Consider the following 23,133-nt stretch of genomic DNA (forward strand, 5'->3'; position numbering starts at 1 on the left):
ATTTTCTATATCTTCACCCAGGTGATTCTGAGCATCCTTGTAGCTTCTGCAGAACTGGAAAATGAACAGCAAAATGCAACTGTTCATTGGACAATCTGAGTGAGTGAAATATCCCCCAGTCCTCACCAAGAACCAAGAAGGAAGGCAGGTGTTATGACCAGAATTGTTTCCCAACCCCTCTCCCAAAATTCCTATGTTGAAATCCTAACCCCTGGCTCTCAGAATGTAACTGTGTGACTGTGTTTGGAGATAGAGCCTTTAAAAAGGTGATTACATTAGAACAAGGTCATTAGGGTGGATTATAATCCAGTATGACTGGTTTTCTTATAAGAAGAGATTAGGACAGGCATGCACAGAAACAAGACCATGAAAAGTCACAGGGCCATGTCTAAGGCAAGGAGACAGGCCTCAGAAGAAACCAACCCTAGAAACACCTTGATCTCAGAATTCCAACCTACAGAATTGTGAAAAAATAAATTTTTGTTATTTTAAGACACTCAGTTTGTGATATTTTGGTATGGCCACCCTAGTAAATTAATATGCCAGGTATAGGTTGCATAGAGGTAGAAAGGGAAATCTGGGATTGACTGTTGCCATAGAAGCATTGTTGGTTCTTTGCTAGGAGAATGAGAGAGATATGGGCAGTTGAGATAACGTTCGTCTACCAAAACCCAGAAGGATCTAGAGAAAAAGTCATTCCTGTTCTTCATCTTTTGGTTAAACATCTGCTCAATATCTCTTTGGGCTAAGAGCCAGGGCCGTTTTTCTAGTTACAAACAACATATTCAAAATCAAAGAGCAAGGTAGGCATTCAAAATGACAAATGGCAAGTTTTCCGCGTTTAGCATTTGAACACAAGTGGTGGACTGCTACAGAGTGGATATGATTTTCTTTTTTTTTTTGATCTTTGTTCCTTTAATATTTTACTATGTTATTAAGAGTTATCAGCACACTAAAATACAAGTATCACAGTGGTAACATTTTTATTGTAGTAAAATATACCTAACATAAAATTTACCATTTTAACTCTTTTTTGAGGGTACGGTTCTGTGGCATTAAGTACATTCACGTCGTTGTACAAGTCGTAACCATCCATCTCCAGAACTTTTTTAATCTTCCACAAATCCAAGGATAACTTTTAAAATAAGTTTTTGATTTTAAGTTGTAGCTGGATGAATATTTCTACTAACCATAGGAGGAAGTTTCCAGCGAAGTCCCACAGGGTTCTTTCTCCCTCCTTCCCACCTACCCCACCTTCTTCCCTCTTTTCCTCACTCCTTCACTTCCCTCCCTTCCTCCTTCCTCCCTTCCCATACAATGTCCTTTATAAAAGAATTTCTAGAGTGTTCTAAACATATTTATACACAATTAAATATAAAGGATGAAAAATGGACTTCATTTGTTTCTAATTCTTCTTCCCAAAGGAACTAATAATAACCCTCTACCAATGTGGCTACAGGAATGATCAATCATTTGTCCATTCCTTCTTGTATAATATCTCTTCCACACAAAAGCTTTAAACGCTCCCATTTAGCATAACAATGGATATAATAGATTTCCTTCCTTCTTGTTCATGTATGTCCATTGTTTATTTTATATTAGTTATGTTTTTCCATTTCCTTTTTTTGCTGGTTGGACCACGTTGCAGATCCTTCTTCTTCTTTTTTTTTTTAGCATGCTCTCTCTTGTTATTTGGAGTTTATTGTTCATTCCATTGCTTTAATGTCTACCTACCTTTGTTTATTATATGAATGTAATTTATAAATAATTCTTTCTCATACTAAACTGTTTTTTTTTCTTTTTCTCCCTGAATCTCCCCAGTACATAGTTGTATATTTTAGTTGTGGGTCCTTCTAGTGGTGGCATGTGGGATACCACCTCAACATGGCCTGATGAGCGGTGCCATGTCTGCACGCAGGATCCCAATCAGTGAAACCCTGGGCCACCAAAGTGGAGTGCATCAACTTAACCACTCACCATGGGGCCGGCCCTAAACTATGTTTTTTAATTCTGCCTCCATTTTCCAAGAAGAGATGTTGAGAAGATTCTTCCTCAGCATCCTACCTCATTTTAATATTTTTACTTCTTTTCTGAGATATCTTAGTATTTTTAGTTCCAGATTATTATGTTTTCCCCAGCAGTATGTCTTTTTTATGCCAGGAATCCTTACATGGACTTAAATTACATACTCTCAGGCACTGTATCGTTATCCATTTAGATTCAACTATGTATAGTGAGAAGTTAATTGTTCCACTCTCTTTCAGTTTCTTCTCTTATATTGGAGTCTCTGCCCTAACATTTGCGTTTTGGTTACAATTTTTTCCTGAGAGCTTTTCTCAGAAAAATTTCCTTCAATTTGTTTAATTATCATCTTTCTTCTGTATGTTCTTCTTATGTTTTTTTCCTCTTGGACCACCTATTATCTTTAGTTAGTACTCTCAGATTCATCCTCCAAGCATCTTATGTTTTCTTAATATTTCCCATCTCCTTTATTATTATTTTTGCATTATATCCGTCTCTTAATTTTTCAGGCCACTAATTTTGATTTCAACAACGCTTATTCAATTCATCTTCAATTTGTCCTTGAATTTTATAGTTGTATATCAGTTTTTTCCACAAAAGCTTTTTTATTCTAATTTTAAATGTCCTTAATTGCTCTTACTTTTTTCTGTGTTGCTCAAGTTACTAGCTTTTTTCTCAGTAGTTCTGTTTCAGTAAGAGTCCCTCATTCTGTGTTTTCTTCTTAAGTTTTCTGCTATCTGCTGGCTTCTTTATTTTTTTCCCTTTGTTTGCCTTTTGGTACTGAGGTTGAACTTCTGAAGAACCCTAAGTCCTGACAATCTTACAAACTCTGTCTGGATAGTCTTGGTTGAGCCAGTGAGCCAGGCAACAACTTGTATGGCTCCTTCTAGGGTCTAGATCCTTGGAGGAGGCATCTCTGCTTACCAACTTCAGTATTGCTAAGGCCAGTGTTCTTCATCTTGTGACATAAAAGAGGTTTCCATGCAACTTTTTAACTCCTTTTTAGGTCCTCTGATCCAAAACATCAAAACTAACCTCCAAGGCACATTACTTGGGCAGGGGCAGTATATCAGGACCTCCTCAGAATTCACCATATTTAATTGGCTTTCCATTCCAGAAGTCTCTCCAGATCATTACCAGGCTCTCACTTCTGGATCTTTCCTTGTGGACTCAGAGTAGCCAGAGGACTTGACTGGATCCTTGAGGGACCAGCTTAGTTTAGGAGATGTTATGCTGGATTACACTTCATGGGCAAGGGGACTAAACACAATTCCAGTTTGTCATTTTACAAGAATTTACTTCTATCTGTCAGTTCTTCAGAAGTTATTATCCATAGAAGAACTGAAATGTGATTTCCTTTCATATACATGGTCTTCATTTCTGAGAACCAGTGAGCTATACTCTCTATATATCATTAAGTATTTTTCTTCTGCATTGAAAAACCATAATCAGTTTTTTATTTTTGGTGTAGAGTTGAAGTCCGAGAGAAGGATTTCTTTTTGTCATTTATTTGAAATACCAACATGACTATACTGTCTATAGCAAAGCCTGCACTCACTGAAGAGAAGAACTAACCTCAGAATACACACACATAGGTCAATATATTCACATGACTATCACGTTTGTAAGCTCCACTTGGCTACTGAATATCTGATTTGGATCAATTTCCTATGTCAGAGATGAATGTTTGTAGTCAAAACCAGCTATTACAAATAAGTAGGTGCAAGAATCATGGATTTATTTAGTATCTATACATAGAATTACCTTGTCCTCAGAAATTATGTTGGGGAAGGGATGGCCAAAGAGGACAATGAAAACAGTAAGAGTTTGGACTCTATCTCTGAGGACCCCAGGCATTTAACTAGAATATATTTTATCTGTACAATGAGGTCTATATCAGAAACCTATACAACAATGGATAGTAACCAAAAAATACACTTAAAGATATGTGCTGAGAGACCAATTATTCAATCCATGTAGTGAGGTGGAAAGATCAGAAAATGTGGGTCTAAATCTTAATTTCTCTATGTATTAACTGGGTGAACGTGTCTTAGAGTCTTAAAAATGGGAACATAATGTGGGAGAAATAAGATAGTCCTGTTTGAGGAGTTTAATTTTAACACAATATATACCAGAATGTAGAATTAATGCTGTATAACTTCTGTCTTCCTATTCGCAGTCATGGGAAAGGCAAAATAGTGATGTCACTTAAGTAACAAAAGTAAGTAACACATATTGAGCACTGACCAAGTGCCAAACATTGTGCTAATTTCTTTACATGTATGACCTCATTTTACTCTCACAATGGTCTTATGTATTATATACTATTATTATCACTATTTTACACATGAGAAAAAGGATTAGACATGTGAATGTGTATGAGTGCATGTTGCGTGGTTCGGAGATAGGCGTTGTGTGTGTGGTTGTATGTAAAATTGTCTTGCAAAGCTTGCCACAGACATCTTTTTCTTTTTTTTTTTAACAATTCACTATAACAAAAATTTGTAGTGGAAGAAATCTAGATTCTTATTCTTATTGCACCTGGTAAACTAGCTTCCCATTTGATCTTTACAGTTGTGTTCACCCTAATGTCAATTTCTGAGTCTCTTAATGCTCAAATCAACCAGTAGAACATATTTCTAAACTTAGTACCGCTTGAGAAAGATGAAACCAGAAACTAGTCTGTATCACTGATCTCAGGAAAGATGTTAGCATCAACAATCAGCACTTGTCTGTCCAGTAGGATTGTCTGAAGCCCTACAGGCTTCATGTAATGAAGGTTACATTCCATCATTAGTTCATACTTCTTTAGGGCCTCCTACATATTTCATTCCAAATGAAACATAAAACATACTTATGAGATCTTGGCAGGAGATAAAGAGATTCTTGACAGCATTTAAGTGTTGTTTAGCATTTATGTGATTTATAATAAAATATTAGACTATCTCTTATACTGTTGATTCCTGATTTCACAATTTCCTGTGTTCCCCTACCAAGGATTACCAAGAACAAGATTTATGATGCCTACATGGTGATATAGTTTAATAGTCATGTACGTCAATGAATTTAGAAAAATATTTTCTAACCTTTTGTTTCTAAAGGAGCAAAACATTTTTTTATAAAATGGCACCTTAGGGTGCCAGCTTGGTGATGCAGTGGTTAAGGGCACCTGTTCCACTTTGGCAACCCAGGGTTCGTCGGTTTGGATCCTGGGTACAGACATGCCACCACTTGGCACGCCATGCTGTGGTAGGCATCCCACATATAAAGTAGAGGAAGATGAGCACAGATGTTAGCTCAGGGCCAGTCTTCCTCAACAAAAAGAGGAGGATTGGCAGCAGTTAGCTCAGGGCTAATCTTCCTCAAAAACAAAAAAAGAAAAGAAAAAAAATGGCACCTTATGTGGCATTCTCTGGTAGGTTTAAAACAAATTCTCCAACACCCCTCCCTCTAAAATGTGGAGTCTGATTCTTCCTGCTTTGCCTGTGGGCTGGACTTACTGATTCTCTGCTAACAAATAGGATATGGCAATAGTGGCAGTGAGTGACAGGTAAAAAGTGACATTAGGCTTTCTCTTTGCTCTCTCTCTTTGATCACTCACTCTAGGGGAAGGTAACTGCCCTGTCATGAAGACCCTCAAGCAGGCTTATGGAGATGTCCACGTGGTGAGGAACTGAGGCCTCTAGCCAACAGCCATGTGAGTGGAAGCACTGACTGCAGCATTGGCCCACATCTTAATTACAACCTCATGAATGACGCTGAACCATAACCATGCAGCTAAGCTACTTCCACATTCTTGACCCTCACAACAGTAGGAGGAAATACATATTTGTTTTTTAAATAATTAAGTTTAGGAACAATTTGTTACACAGCAATGATTAACTAATTCAAGTGCCAATATATAAAATAGTTTTAACTGGAATTGCTATTTTTGAAGATTGCTAGTCAGGAACCAAGAGAAACTTGACTCTCTAGGCTGCTCCATCATTCCTGGCTGAGGTCTTGGAAATACCTCAGCATGGCCATAACGACTTGCACAGTATTTGATTGTGGCCCATTGGTGTAGAAGCCACTTCGGTGTTCTTGAGTTGATGATTCAATTTGATTTTATTTGCTGAATAGGAAACATCTTCCTACAAGGAAGGGAAAGAAAAGCCTTGAGTTACCACATCCTAACTTTCCCTAATTCATCCTTTAATAGGCAAGAAGAGAGATTACCTATAGACTGAAAGGACATATTATTCCCTTCCCTGTGTTTGAGCACAGAGAGAAGCTCTTTGATATTCTGCATCCTGTGTGTGTACATACTGGATGTGTGAATGTGTGTGTGCGTGCACATTCTGAAATTATATTTATTTATCCTTAAAACTCCTAGTTATAATCTATGAAGGCTATTTTGTTGTAGCAAGACCAAAATTCAGTACTGGGTATGCTGCCTTCCAGTCATATGAACTTTGGAAAATTATTCATCGTTTTGGAGCTCAGTTTTTTAGCTATAAAATAAGGACATTTATATCTCAAAGAATTGTCAAGATTATATGAGGTATTTTGGTAATATACATGTGGGTATTTCTTAGCTCAATTTCTATAACAAAGTAGGTACTTAATAAATGTTTATTTTTCTCTTAGCCATTGCTTTTCACTTTTTCCTTGATGCAGAAATATTAGTTTAAATGATTCATAAAATTCTCTCTCTCTCCTCCTCCTCTTTCTCTCTGTCCTGTTTTGTTATAAAAATAAAGCAGCTTAAAGCTAATATAAATTAGAATCTGGCACATGTAGAAACCACATTGGCTGATATTCACCTTACGTTTTCTTTCTTTTCCATGGTTTATTATTTCTATTTTAATGGGCGTTATTGTATATGTAGGGTTTTATTTTTGATAAGCTGATTCAAGTCCTTTCTGGAAGTAAGTAAGGTATATAATTAAAAATTAAACAAACAAATTTTGGTTTCCTAGCTTTGCAAGGCAGTTATATTAATCACAAAAAGTTGTAATTCAATAACTCTGAGCATTCATGATCCTTTTGCTGTGGCGTGTTTTCTTGGACATACACTGGCTGAGAATGAGAACACTAAATGACTTCCATGGGACTCTCAGAGACAAAAATAACATATTTATGTAAACTTTCTCTTACTCTTACTACTGAGGACTATGTGAAACTTTCTATTAATCTTTGTTGATGACTATTCCCAACTTAAGATGGCACTGACTTGAGGCCTCAACCAGAGACTTAATATGAACCAAACAAAATTTGAATAAAATAAGGTAGTTAGAAAGCTGATATCTATCCTTCTCTATTCTCTTAAGATTTAATGTTCTCTTTTCAAAAACAAAATACTTGGTACTTAATGCATTTTCTGTTATCCCTTTTGTTGTCAGTGATTTATTTCAGAATGCATTTGCTAGAGATCTTTCATGGATTTAGTTAGAATTCCATGTGAAAAGAATATATAGAGAGAAACATGAAGATTTTAGGTTGCCCTACTTCTTATATGAAATTGAGGTAATCTTTGTCATTTGATGTAGAGAAGTGTAGCCAAGGCCTCTTTGGTGGCGTTTTAAATGATCACATTTTACGTATGACGCATGCTCCTGGTAAAGACAATCTTCAGAATCTCTTTGAACTTTCTATTATGTGGGCTGTAAATGTTCTGGAAAGGGCCTGAAATGAGAGACTGGAGAGCACACTGCTTTATTGGAGCTTACATACTTCTGACTTAATGTGGCTGACTGGGAACTCAGAATTACTTCTCTCCATTTCACAAATCACATTTAAATGGCAGGACAAAATACAAAAGACAAAAATAATAACACGGGCAGGCACCGCTTAAATCAGAACTCCATTCCTGGAAACAAGGCATTCTGTATAAATATCTAACCAGAGCCTGTTTTTTGTTTTAAATGAGAAAAAATTATGATGTATTATAATCAACCTAATAGGCCCGAACAATTTCCTAAAACATAGTGAAAAGCCTACATATAAATAAACACTGCTACTTTAGGATATAATATACTGAAAACATTAGTCCATTACCACTAAAATAACAGTATGGTTTTTCACAATAAGTTGCTTTTTATGCAGTAACATATTGCACATTACTTATGATTCTGATGTCCTACCAGTCATATTTGGAATGTAACTAGACTTTTCTTCCATATAATATTGTTTAAGGTATTGTATTAAGTAGCAGGATTTAAAAATAACATTTTTCTTTACAAATGTTGACTGAAAATACGTTGAGATACGTTTGCACTCTGAAATTTGGGTCTGCAAAACAAGAGGTGATCTAACAGAAAGACAGTAACTGGGAAGATGTTCTAAGTCTACGCCTGTTATTCATACCAGCTCTAGAAAGCAAGAAAGAGTAATAAAAGAAGACTCCCAAACTGAGGAATGTCTAGAAGCTATTATACAGGTAAGATTAGAGAGATTCCTAATTGGAGCAGAACTGAAGAACTGGTACCCCTTCCAGAAGAAAGAAAGAAAGAATTTCAAAAAAAAAGTGACCTTTCTCAGGAAAACCCTAGAATAATGTGACCATCAGAGACAGCAAGGCCTGGAAGAGAGAGTGGGCTATGGGCTGGTGTGCAGGGTATTTGGTCAATGCCTTCATGTCCTAGCTTTCCAGGAAGGTGGTTCAGTATTTTCCCACAGGACAAAAACTGAACTCACTTCTCCAGATAAAGTTGGAGATCTGTTATAGGAGACTCTCTTAGTGAGCTTTGGGGCAGAGAAAGTATCAGCTATACCCCATGTCAATTTAGGGCCAAATGTAGTTTCCGACGCTGTGAAGGCAAGATTCTTCTCTTTCCTAGGAAAGCTCAAGGAGCTGTGTTTTCTTTCCCTCCTTACTCCTTCACATAACTCTCGGAACTTTAGTTCTTTATACATTGCCAGAGAGACAAGAAATTTTGCTGAGATTTAGAAAATATAGTTTAGCTTCCAATATGAGTCAAACTAAAAACTCGTTCATATGTATTCTAATTAAAAGAGAAAAACAATGTCAGTCAAATAAAAATATTCAGTTCAGCAAAATTCAGGAAAAGAAAAATATAAATCACATGAAAACATGATACACACAAAAAATAAGATGAGTAAATGACCCAAAATACTGGTGATTTTAATGTTGGAATCAATTATGTTCCCCTAGTAAAAGTTTCTTATAAAGCGATTAAAAATTCAATTTAGAAGATATTTATAAGATTGAAAATATATGGGTTGGGAAACATTATGGAAATAAAAACACATAGAAACAGAGCTAGTGATATTTATGTGAGAAAAAGTTAAATTCAAGGCAAAGGCATTAGGTTGATCAAACAGGAATCTCTGACATAGTTTAACTACAAGCTACTGGAGAATTATAGAGATAATATACAATCTTAATACAAACAATATAACCCCTAGTATAAAAATGTAGTGTCAGTTGTTAAGAGAAAGGAGACTTTGATAAAACACATTAATTTATTAACTTATTAACAAATATAGTTTTAATACTTTGGCTATTTGTGCTAGGCATTGGGGTTATAGCAGTAAACAAAAGAAAACAAAAAAGCCCTTATTTTCAAGGAGTTCACATCCTATTGTAGAGAGAATAACCACCTGCTGAACATATATCCAATGGGTCAGATTAAGATAAGTAATTTGAAAAACAATCAAGCATGATAAAGAGTGATGGAGTAGGACTAGTTTATATAAGGTAATCAGGGAAGATCTCGCTGAAGACTTGGTATCTGAGTTCAGATCTCAAGGAAGAAAGAATACCAGCCACGCTGATAGCTGAGGCAATAGCATTTCAGGTAGAGGACACAGCTAATGCAAAGTCCCAAGGTAGGTGCATGTCTGGACAGGAGACCAGATTGGTTGGAAGATTAAAGTTTAAAAAATTATAAAGTGTTATATCAATTTGGAATGAGAGAGGACTCAACAATTATTTGCTGATTGGAATATTTTCCGTATTTTAATATTGACCCAGGAGCTCAATTACATATATGTCATATTGTACGAATCAAGTATTGCAAATGAATGCAGAGGCATAGCATAGGGGATGGATGGGGAAAATCTGGCATCCAACCAAAGAAAGCTATAACTTTTAATGAATTGCCTTTTTAACATACTTCCCTGCCAATTACTGTCACAGAATCACATTAGCATAAAGCAATCTCTGTTTCTGATTTATTTGTTGTTTTAAGATCATAAATCATTGTCTTCTTTGCTTTGGCTTAACTCTGTGACTTCTAACATGATTTATACATTATTATAATCAATAAAATCTTGAAACAATGGGGGTTATGGTCTGAATGTGTCTACAATAATGATTTTTATTTTCAAAGTACAAAAAAACGCAGGTCAGAGGATAATGAAATACAAAAAAAGAGCTTTATTTCTACAGAGACTAATGCCATCATTTTATTTGAAATTGGCAGTTTCGAAAACATAATTTTGCAGTGTTTTGAGCAAAAAGTGCATTGTTAGATTCTTTCCTTTTCATCATATTCTGTCTGATCTAGATATGTCAGCTAAACACAAAAATCCTCATGGGATCTTGTTGTCACCATAGCAACCAGATTGCAGTTTCCAATATCTGTATAATGAAGTGCTGATACGTTTTCAGCACAAGGTGCTAAGTAGAGGCTGGTTTCACTAATTAGGTGGCAAAAATAATCAATTCCTTCATGATTAATGATGTCACAAATTACGCAGTAGACAAACTTGAAAAACTTTCTTAACTGGTACTTTATATCTTAGAGGGAGGGGTAAAAATGATAAAAGTCACTTTTTAATTCTTTTGGTTAACTAGTAAGAAAAACTGAAGTTTCTGGGGCCATCTTACCCCCTCTGTCCTTTGTGTAGTTTTTAGAGTTAGCCTTGTTGACATTCTTTATGGTTTGGGAATTTGGGGAAGGAAGAGATTACTTCAAAATGAATTGATCGCATAGATTGTTAGGAATAAGAAGAACATTTTAGTGAGCAGAGGAGAGTTTAGAAGGATGTTCTTGAGGTTATTACAACCTAGGAAGTTAGAAACGGTTTGTATTTAGGACACTGTCAAGTAAAGCAGCAATAAGGTTGATCTGGGAGATTGCATGTGAGGTTGTTTAGGTCATTTCCTTTCCCCTCGACAGAGGAGGACAAGCCATGAAGGCAATTTGGCTACAATATCTTTCATCCAAGGACTGAGTAAATCGAACTGCCTGACTAGATGGATGAGACTCTCTTTTTTTACTTCCTAGGAGTCTTACCTGAAGCTGTGGGCTTGGATGAAGAGGATGACCTTACCAAAAGCAAGAGAACCATTTTTTGGTTAAAGACAGGTCATGACCGCATGAGTGACCCTTAACCAGGGCTTCTCCCCACATGCTGTGGACTACTTAGGTATTATGTAAGGTCTGTGAGCTATTTTCAGTGTCCCAGATCCCTACTGAAAACCACATATTCCCACTCTCAGTTAATAAATGCATGACATTTATACTACTGAAATCCAACAATTCTTAACTCTAGCTCAGGGTGACCTAAATTGCGTAGAATCATATATGTCCTCATGGTTCAAAAAATTCATCATATATAGAGTTTGAAAGATATTTTACAAAAGCACAGTGTCCATGATCTACAAAAGGAAGTAAAAGGGAAACATAGTGGTAAAATTTGAGGAATTATTGATTTATTCATTCGTTCATTCATTCAAACATTTATTCCACAAAATTTTATTGAGCCACTACTCCATGCCGAGCACTTTGCCCAGCACTGAGAACTCGAGTATGAATAAGGCCAAGGGCTTTGATATCAATGAGCTTAGAGGCAGCTTTTTCAGAAAAATGACTCATTCAGCTTTATCCATGCTTCCCAAGGCTGAGACTGCCTTGGGTTTATTTCTAAAGGAAAGAGGAATAAATTCATTAAAAAATATGTGTCCATTGTCATTCTTTTCAGACACAGTGTTAAGAAACATTAAGATCCATTGTTTGTGTTCCCCCAGGTGGTTTATTTAACTAACAGTTAGTACTTGTGTATTTTCAATAAAAGTACCCCCAAGAGAAATCCAATTGGGTAGAAATCATTCTCATTTTCTTTGATGAGATGAAGGAAGAATTGTCATAAATAATTGTGTGTGTGCATGTTTGTGTGTGCCTGCTTATGCATTCCTGGGCCTCACAGCTGCTTTGACATGATTTTTTAAATAAAAGAGACAGATGTTGGCTGGGACAACAAGGCTACAAAAGCCATGCAGAAATTTGCATAATTAGTCTTCAACTGTACGTTGTACCTTGTTTAAAACAATCTCATGAGCTCCTAGGAATCTACACCAGAGATTAACAAATCCTTCAGGCTTGAAAAACTCACCCTCCTTTCTCCTATGCTTTGTCTTCTCTTCTTTTATCAAAATGAGTGTGACAAGTACTTAGACATGAACATTTAAAAATACCTTTTATCATTTCAATTAATCTGCCTAATTTCAAGAGCAAGTTTTCCAATTTTCAGAAATTTAATTGCCTATTGTTACAGCTCGAATGTGGCAAAATACAAGGGGACATTGGACTGCCATTGCTTTGCGTAGCTCAGAAAGGCCTTAGGACAGATTCCTAGTCTTCCCCATGTCACTGTGCCATTGCACTTCTCCAAAGAGCTCAGTATAAGTTAGAATGCTATCAGAAAGAATTGTTTTAAACCACCACTAATAGTGGCTTCCACATTAAAGGCAGTTATTTACATCACCTGGTGAGAAGTCTGATGGTAGATGGTTCCAAGGATGGTGGTCCGATGGCAGTTGCTGGTGCAGCATCTCTGTGATTCTCTTGGCCCTTCCTTCATGGTTGGAAGTCGACAGCAGCAGATCTTTGCCTGAGGTCCTGATACAACCTGAGGATAGAATCTCATACCGGAAATAAGACAGGTGTGGTAGAAGGGTTTTCTTCTCGTGTGCCTCTTTTGAAGGCAGAAAATCTTTCCCTGGAGCAGACAAAAGATTCACCTTACTTTTCATGGATCAGAACTGAATCACTCATCTATCCCGAAACCAATTGCAGGTAAGGGAAATATAATTTTAATGATTTGCTTAGACCAATCACAATTGTTTCCCTAGAGCAGGGTGCATGGCTGCCCAAACAAAATTGGAATCCTGATAACAAGGAATTAGGGAGAAATGGCTGTGGTGTAGGCAACTAAGAACATCTGCTATTTGGTTCTGATCTAAATAAATACCTTTCTTTAGTTTTCGTATCTTTAGTTCTTTACCAATATGTCACACCATTGGCAAATTCTATCTGTAGTTTCATATCTTTGCAAGGAGTTAACACCCTTATTTCCTTTGGTATCTCATTGGTTTTTCATAACCACCAGAAAGGAAAATAGAAGTGGATATCACCATCAGCATTTTACTGATGAGGAAACTGAAGTTTAGGTGGTTGAGGCAATTTGCTCAGGGCTGCACAGCTTGAAAAAGACAAAATACACATACAGACACAAAAATGGTCAGGAGTTTAATCTAAATCTTTTGCAATTAGGATTTTAATCTAAGTCTTTTGCAATTTGATACTCCTTTTCAAACTATTCCATTGGAGTCTTCTTTGATAGTAACAGAAATTGCTTTGTCTTCACAATGACCGTGCCTATATACCTGTGAATAGCAGAAAAAGTGCTTGACTTTTGCTTTGCCTTATGCTACTGGAGTATTATGAGACTAACGAGATTTATGGTCCCATAAGAGTATGAGCTCTTCATTAGTTAATTTGAGAATAATTTATCAAGCACCAACTCTAACCAAACACTGTGTTAAGTTATGGGGATGACGTAGCAGACAAAATTTTCATGGTCACTGTAATTTAGAATCTGAATAAGATGATAGAACATTAAAAAATCTACCCATTAAAAGTGTCATACATGCTCTGAAGAGGAAGTAGAGAGTGTGTTGAAAGAATTTAGCAAAAGCATCAAATAAAGTCATTGGGGAGGGTGAAGGTTAGAAAAATTTTCCAGAGGAGTACTATTTAATCAGATTGTTAGGAAGTTAAAAAGAGAGTGAAGACAGTACTCGAAATGCAATAGTTGCTCAATAAACATTTTCAAAAGCCCTTTTAAAAACAGCTTTTTTGAGATATAATTTGCATTGCATACTATTCACCCATTTAAAGTATAGAATTAGATGATTTTTAGTATATTCTCAGAGTTGTACATCCATCATCACAATCAATTTTAGGATATTTTTATTACCCCAGAAAGAAACCCACACCCCTCAGCAGACACTCCCCATAATCCTCCTGTTCCTCCTCCCCAGCTCTAGGCAAACAGTAATCTACTTTTTGTCTCTATAGATTTGCTTATTCTGGACATTTCATTTAAATGGAATCCTACAATATGTGATCCTCAACTGGATTCTTTTACTTAGCATAATGTTTTCAAAGTTGATCCATGTTGTAGCATTTATCAGTACTTCATTCCTTTTTATTGACAAATGGTATTTCCTTGTATGGGTAAAACGCATTTTATTTATCCATTAATCATTTGATGGATACTAAGCTGTTTTCATTTTTGGCTATTATGCATAGTGCTGCTATGAGCATTCATGGGTGTGTTTTTGTGTAGTCTTGACTTGTAAGAGCTCTTTATATATATATTCTAGGTTCAAGTCCTTTATTGCATATGATTTGCAAAAATTTTCTTCTATTCTATGAATTGTCATTACATTTTCTTATTGGTGTTCTTTGAGGCAAAACCATTTTTAATTTCGATGATGTCTGTTTGTTTGTTTTTGTTGTTGCTGTCGAAGGTGATTTTGTTGTTATGAGTAAGAAACCACGGCATAATTCAAGCTCATGAAGACTTATGCCTATGTTATCTTCTAAGGCTTTATAGTTTTTTTATAGCTTCTAAGATTTTACAGCTTTTTTCCTAGCTCTCACATTTAGGTCTTTGATTACCTTTTGAGCTAATTTTTGTATGTGGTGTGAGTTGAATGCCTTTTGATGGTTGAGACTCTTCTTCAGGTCAGTGAGTGCTCTTCAAAATGTGTCTATGGACCGTCAACATCAGCATCACCTAGAAGTTTGTTAGAAATGCAAACGCTTGGGTTTGCACTCCAAACTTATTGAGTCAGACTCTGGGTGTATAGTCCTGGAGTTTGCATTCTCTTAAGTTCTCAGGTGATTCTTAGACACTCTAAAGTTTGAAAAGTACTGCCTTGGAGAGTTGCAAACAACTTACTATTCACTCCTACTAACTTCCTCTTCGGCTCTGCCATGAAAAGGTATCACTTTATTGGAAATTGGCAGTCTTCCTTTCATTTTAAAATGACAGATAGAATTCAGCATCTCGGAATGTTTCAAGCCAAAACAGCTCATAAATCACCAAAAACTGCATTTTACATAGGAGGGTCCTAACATCCAAGTCTGTATTTTCATATGGCTCCAATTTATATGCAAGTAAAACCTTTCTGTGCACTAACAAAGGCCCATGGACCCTAAGTTTGTGGCCTCTGATCTATTATACACACACACATACACCAGATTTTAAATATTTCCTTTCAAATATATTAGGACATAAATAAAGAAAAAACAATATTTCTTGGTAGAATATCTGTTCTTCAAAAATAGTTATTTTATAAACTGTCTTTAATCTGAAAACTACTAACACATGGTAATACTATATAGATAGTTCTCGGCTTTTCACAGCTTAGCACTGTATTCTGTAATGTGGTTAGCTATTTATTTCAACCTTTTCTGATATGTTTCTATTTAGGAAGCTTCAGAACAGTAAATCAAACTTGAGAAAGAATTTCAGAGTATGTACCTTTGGTTGTGTACTTTTAAAAGAGAAAAATATTGAAAATGTTAAAGAAAATTCAACTAATGCATGAATTACAGGATGCACGGGATTCTTTGAATAAGAAGTTAAAAATACCCTGTGCTCTGAGGACATGTATCATTTGGTAACATCTTAAAATAATTCTGTGAAGCTGGATGGTTTTGGATACTCTCGTTTTTCTCTATGTTCACCACATGCAAACACCCACACATACTCACATGCATACTCAAAGTAAGCCATGCCAACCATCCCACTCTCCTGTGTGTCTAGGATATATGCTATCCTGGCCCATCACATAATCATACAAAAAGCCTGAATCACCAGGTCACTGTTTACAAGTACCTCTAGTCTTATAGTTGGAGCTTTTGGACATTAATATAATTGCAGGTTAAGCGAGAAGCTCTGTGTGGATTGGTATTCATCTCATATCCTTTGGGGAAATTTCAACTCCTCTCTACTTTTAGAGAGAAATGTAAATCATTACTGCACAGATGGAAAAATTCTGGCCTACATGACAATGGCTTCCCCTCCCATTGTGAAAGATAAACAGCACAGTGCAGTTGTTCCTACCAGGCATAGATTTAATCTCATAATTGTGGTTTGTATCATTTACATTTATGAAATAAACATTGTGGCTCTCCATGGAGATAAGATATGCTTAAGACCTTAACATTTGTAGCCACATAGAGTTGGGTTCAAATATTGACTCTACCAGCTTCTAGTTGTGCAACTCTGGGCAGTAACAAATCTTTCTAAGCCTCAGTAACTCCCTTTGTGAAACTGAAGTAATGTGGATATCCAACTCATAAGATGATTCTGAGGACAAATCAAAATGATGGAAATACAGTGTCTAGCATATAAGTTATTATTGTGAGGGTCTTTGTTCTATGTTTCTCTAGGAAAAATAATCAAGAAGAAGCTTATTTGAGGAAATGGAAGTAAAAAGTTCTGAGAAATTTCTTTATTTAAACCATATTTTCCATTAACATATATAATTCTATAGAGATACCACTTAAAATCATTAAGATGTTGAAGAGAAATTAGACATATTACCATATTTTATGTTGCTTTATTATTATATATGTTTCCTATAAAACAGTTTTATAGGAAAATGTAGATGTTAGATCCAAAATTAACCAGTTTGTCACAAAATATCCTTTGTCATTGTTAGTGCTTTGGAGTCAATTCTGACTCAGCAACCCTGTGTACAGCAGAGAGAAACTCTGCCTGGTCTTTTCATTGTTTTTTTAAATTTTTAATTAATTAAGTTTTTGTTTTTGAGGAAGATTGGCCCTGAGCTAACATCTGCCGCCAATCATCCTCTTTTTGCTGAGGATGACTGGCCCTGAGCTAACATCCATGCCTAACATCTTCCTCTACTTTATATGTGGGACACCTGCCACAGCATGGCTTGACAAGCAGTGTGTAGGTCCGCACTAGGATCCCAACCCGTGAACCCCGTGTCATGAAGCAGAACGTTCGCGCATAACTGCTGCGCCACCAGGCCAGTCTCCCTGTCTAGTCTTTTTGTGCCACCCTCTCACCGTCAGGCTATATCAGACAGTGCTCTGCTGCTATTCATAGGGTTTTCATGGCCATTTTTTTCCGGAAGAGGACAGGTTCTTCTTCCTAGTCTGTCTAGTCTGGAACCTCTGCTGAAACCTGTCTACCATGGGTGACCCTGATGGTATTTGAAATACTAGTGGCACAACTTTCAGCATCACAGCAACAAGCAGCTGCCATGGTATGACAACCAACAGAAAGGTTGTGTGGTTCCCTGACCAGGAAATGAACCTTGGGCAGTGGCCGTGAGAGCACCACATCTTAACCCCTAGACCACCACAATGTCTTATTCTAAGACTCAAATTGTTTACTGGATGGAGAATATCAACAAGAAAAATTCCCACCTAGAGTGACGTGAAAAACAATGTGATCACATGAAGAGTGACATGAATATTTTTTGTTTTTGCAGAAAATCATGAATTTATGCATCCAAATAACCCAGTTAAGCTCTTTAACCCATATTGTCATTTCAAGTTTATTTATAGATGATCTAAAGATGAACTAAAAAAAGTACCAAGTTTTAAATATAACTTCAGAGAACATACTCATACCCTCTCATGACTATCTTGCTTTTATGATACTAGGTGATGTGGGGCTAATAATTAATGTTCTATTCAAGCTGAATTGGAGATTTCTGTAAGCTTCATTTATTTATATAAAACTGGTCCCAAGTACCTGTAGAATTTGTCATTTCAAGGACACACTTGGCTCCATAGCTCTCAATTGATTTATAATTTTCAAAGACTAACCTGTATAAAGTGACATTAGCTCAGCAGTTAAAACATACTTTTGTCTTTTCTTTCCCTGATGGATCCTGCCAAGAGAAAGATCTAGAAACCCCATGACAATAGGAGGAAGAGACTCTCTTTATCGTGGTTTGGCCCATGACTGCTGTTTTTAGAGTGCCAGTTCCCATGGGCAAAACACAAAAAGAAAATTGTATTTAAAAAGTAGTGTCCATGTGATGTATGGAAAAGTTTGGAAATCCACTTGGTTCCTGCGGGAAATTAAAGAGCAGGAAAAATTGAACCAAAGAGATTAAGACAGTTTTTAGATTACAAACACTTTCTGGGAAAGGATTCAAACCAATTCAAATAAGCAGCACAGTGGAGAACAAGGGAGAATTCAAGGACGACTGGGTAAAACTAAATTGCAGGGTTAGGTTAATTGGTATGGGCGGGAAGGCTTCCTATCAGGTTTAAGCAGTGAGCGTGTCTAAATAATGCTGAGAAAATTGAGTTAGAGAGTGTACACACAACACTTAGGAACCATGATGATTGCATTTCTGCTTGAACCAGAGATCTAGCTAACAGAAATCATTTTCCTATTTATTCACATGTGCAGTAGGGAAAGGACATCTAGAATTAAATCTGAAGTCAAGATCATGAGCCTGAGTTGGTTGTCTGCAACTCTAATACAATGATGCTGGTTGCAGATCTTCTTAAAGCTACTTTTACTTATTTAGTTTCTCACCTGTGTCAATTAAAATTTAAACAGTGAAAGTACATAGCTCAATTGTGGAAAGTTAGGAATGCAAATATGATTAGGTTTCTAAAATTTTGTATATAATGGTGATGGTAGTCAAAGTTGATTTTATAAGTATTTGTTTAGTTTTTTTTATTTTTCTCTCTTTTAAAGGGTACATATTTGCTATATCACAGCTTTATACCTGACATTTTTAACCATAAAAAATTGGATGATCTTACTTAGAAAAGAGAATACTGACATATATTCAGAGGGTCATTTTAATGCTATTAAAAAAAAGAGATGGAAAAGCAGAGGGTTTCAGATAATCACCTAGTGTTTGTATACCTAGCAGCAACATTCTTTTCCATGCCTTTCACCTACACGTATAGTTACTTTTCGTGAATATTCTGTGCCCTTATGAGCAGTCAATACCACGCTTTAAACCTGAGAGTGTATCAGTAAGGACTCTTGAATTTTTAGTGTCTCTTGCGAGCAACCGAAACCATCTCTAGCTGTCTTGAGAAAAAAATAAATTTAATCAAAAGCTTTTTGGAATTCACGAAGTAGAATAAAGCCTGGAGAAACAGACTCGTCAGGTGTGTATGTCAGCAGGCAGGGTAGAAAGAAGGCTGGAAAGGAAACACGTACTACTGTAGATAAGAAGGCAGGTGCTCTTCCTCTTTACCTCACAAGCAAGTGAATAAGAGTAGATTTGGGAACTTGTAATTGGTGACCTAGTGAATGTACTTGCATGGGGCTGCCGAAGAAGGGGGCAGAAGAAAGACTCAGGGTTCTATAGTGCTCTCCTGTCCAGTCTTCTGTAGAGGGATGTGATCTAGAGAATTCCACCAATTACATTTGCAATAGAGAGTTATCTTCAAGGAGGAAGGGCACTGAATACTGGACACACACACACACACACACACACACACACACATCTTGATACTTATACATTATGGTTAGCGCTCAGAAAATACTCATTTGCTTATTTATTGCAATTAAGATTGGTAAGACTAAATGAGTCTAATTTAGCAAAATAGTCATCTGGAATAACTTGCTAATAAAGGTTTGTTAAAGCTAGTCGCAGCGTATAGAGGGAGTTCTGGAATCTGTTTTCTACGAATTTTAAATTGACACAAAATAAACAGTGTTTCTGGTAAAAGTTTCTTTTGAAAAGGCTAGGGAAGTATCATAATTCACAAAAATGTGATGCTTTAAAGAATTTGTTAGTGTTAACATGACCTTTAAAACTGTATATAATAATAAGCCAGGTATAAGTAAAGAGAATCATGTCAGTTAGTCCCACCATCCAGATTCAGGACCAGGCTTTGTTTTAAGGTAAGATGGAGAGTGCAAAGATGCATTCTGGGTAACTTAACTATTTATTATTCGAGCCAATGTCTAAAATACAGCAGAAGAAGTATCAATGAACCACAATATTGGTTGTATGCTTTTTATGTTTTTTCTCTTTTTCATTTAATTTTCATTGGCATTCATTTATAAGAGGTGTCTATCTTCCACTTTACCCATCATTCAAAGTTTTGGAGAAGTTACCACAATTAGGTGATTGGGCTCTCTTCAGGTCCGTGTGATCTAAAGCAAAAGAAGAAAGAGTAAGAAACTGAAGAATAAAAAATGCGTAGTGTGACCAAATGGATGATCTAGGATAGGTACAATGTAACTGACTTTTTATTGTTGTTTCTGTTGCTCATATTTGAAACTATTTTCAAGGCTTCCCTAGGAAGATACAGAGTTTAATTTTACTCTTCTACTGAAAAACTCACTCCATTTTTCATTAAATAAAAAATACGCATGACTTTCCATCTGAATTACTGTGACTATGAATTTATTTTACTGGAATGTAATTTAAAATCATAACATTAACTTCTTATGCAAATGTGTCAAAAATTGGCAATTTTTGTTTTGCTTATACCTCATTGAACACTTAATCATGTAAATAGAAAAAAATGACTTGATATCAAAACAAAGTAGGAATTAAATTGGCAATTTCCAAATGCGTAGTTAAATTATTTCGGATGAAACTTCCTGGATGAGTGGCAGAAATGCATCAGGGACAAGGCTGTATTCCACTCTCTCAGAATCTGAGCCAAGGATTGCAGTAAATTAGGTCCCTTGTGAAGTGCCATTTGCTCCTTCAAAGTCTCCATTAGCACATTTTATGTTGTCTGTACTACTCAGTGTTCTTGGTTGAAAACAACTAAAGCCGACTTTGGCCAAGTAAATAGAAAAAGAGTTTGTTATAAGGTTTTTGGGGGTCCATAGAATTGTAGGGGTGCTGGAAAACAAGACTCAAAGTTATGCAGCCAGAAACCACCTCTCAAACTAAATCATAGAGCTTGTTTGTTAATAAAACTGGCAAACTTGCTGGAATCTATTATTTTCAGAAACTGTTAGAATTATTGAAGAGAGAGATCCTCACCACCCTTGCTGCTCCAGTCACTAGCGTGGATGCACTCAACAAGCTGAATCTAGATCACATGCCTGTGTCATAGCACTGAAGACTAGGGAAGTGAGCATCTGGCATTTTCTAGCTTTTATGGTGGGAGATATTCATTTATAAAGTGAGGAACTCCCCACATGTGGGAAAGAAGTTCAGTCCTAAAACTGAAATACAGAATTTATCATCTGTAGGCAATTCACAGGAAGACACAAAGTAGACTATAACTATAGATAAAATATTTTAAAGTATGTTTCAAAGAACCTGAAGAAATTTCGCTGTCATCATCCTTTCCTATTATCTAAAGTAAAGAGATTAAAGGTATATATTAAATCCAGATTTGGAAGGAGAATCCTATTAAGCTCTAATGACCATTAATCTTAAGGAAAATTTAAATTCTTTTACTTAGTTGGCAGAATAGAATGTAGGAAGATTACATTTTGGAGGACGGAGGAGAGTGGTAGTCAAAATTCTAAAGATTGCTCACCCCTTGGATTAACAGCCCCTGATTTTGCAGTCAAATATTAATCTAAGATCTTGAGCATTTTTATCATGAAAATGTGTTGAATTTTGTTAAATATTTTTTCAGCATCTATTGAGATGATCGTATGATTTTTATGTTTCATTCTGTTTATATAGTATGTCACATTTATTGATTTGTATATGTTGAACCATCCTTATGTCTCAGGGATAAATCCCTGTTGATCATGGTGTCTGATCCTTTCAATGTCCGATTGAATTTGGTTTGCTAGTATTTTGTGGAGGATTTTTGCATTTATGTTCATCAGGGATGTTGGAGTGTAATTTCCTTTTCTTGTAATGTCTTTGTCTGAGTTTAGTGTCAGTATAATGCTGGCCTTGTAAAATTAGTTTGGAAGTGGTCTGTCCTCTTCAATGTTTTGGAAGATTTTGAGAAGGATTGGCACTAATCTTTCTTTAAACGTTTAGTAGAATTCACCAGTGAAACTATCTAGTTCCGGGCTTTTATTTGTTAGGAAGTTTTCGATTATTGATTCAGTATCTTTAATGGTTATTGGCCTGTTCAGATTTTCTATTTCTTCATGATTCAGTGTTGGTACATTGTATATTTCGAAGAATTTACCTGTTTCTTCTATGTTATGTGATTTGTTGATGTATAATAGTTCATAGTTAGTGTCTTATGATCCTTTGTATGTCTGTGGCACATTGTGATGTTTCTTCTTTCATTTCTAATTTTATTTGAATGTCTTCTTTTTTCTTATTTAGTCTAGCTAAAAGTTTGTCAATTTTATCTTTTTAAAAAACCAACTCTTCCTTCTGTTGATCTTTTCTATTGTTTTTCTAGGTATAGAAGAATGCATTTCGACATCATAAAGGCCGTATATGACAAACCCACAGCAAGCATCATAATCAAGAGTGAAAAACTGAAAAGTTTTCTTCTGAGATCAGGAACAAGTCAAGGATGCCAACTTTTCCACTTCTATTCAACACAGTACTGGAAGTCCTAGTCAGAGCAATTAGGCAAGAAAGTGAAATAAAAGGCATTCAAATTGAAAAGGAAGAAATAAAATTGTTTGTTTGAAGATGACAGATCCCATATATAGACAACCCTAAATTACACCAAAAAACTTAGAACTAATAAAAAATTTGAGTAATGTTATAGGATGTAAAAATCAACATCCTAAAGTCAATTGTAATTCTATATACTAACAAGGAACTATCAGAAAAGGAAATTAAGAAAACAAACTCATCCATGATAGCATCAAAAAGAATAAAATACTTAGGAGTAAACTTAACTAAGGAGGTGAAAGACTTGTGCACTGAACACTACAAAACTCTGATGA

Source organism: Equus quagga, chromosome 7 (assembly GCF_021613505.1).
Source record: "Equus quagga isolate Etosha38 chromosome 7, UCLA_HA_Equagga_1.0, whole genome shotgun sequence".
Taxonomy (NCBI): domain Eukaryota; kingdom Metazoa; phylum Chordata; class Mammalia; order Perissodactyla; family Equidae; genus Equus; species Equus quagga.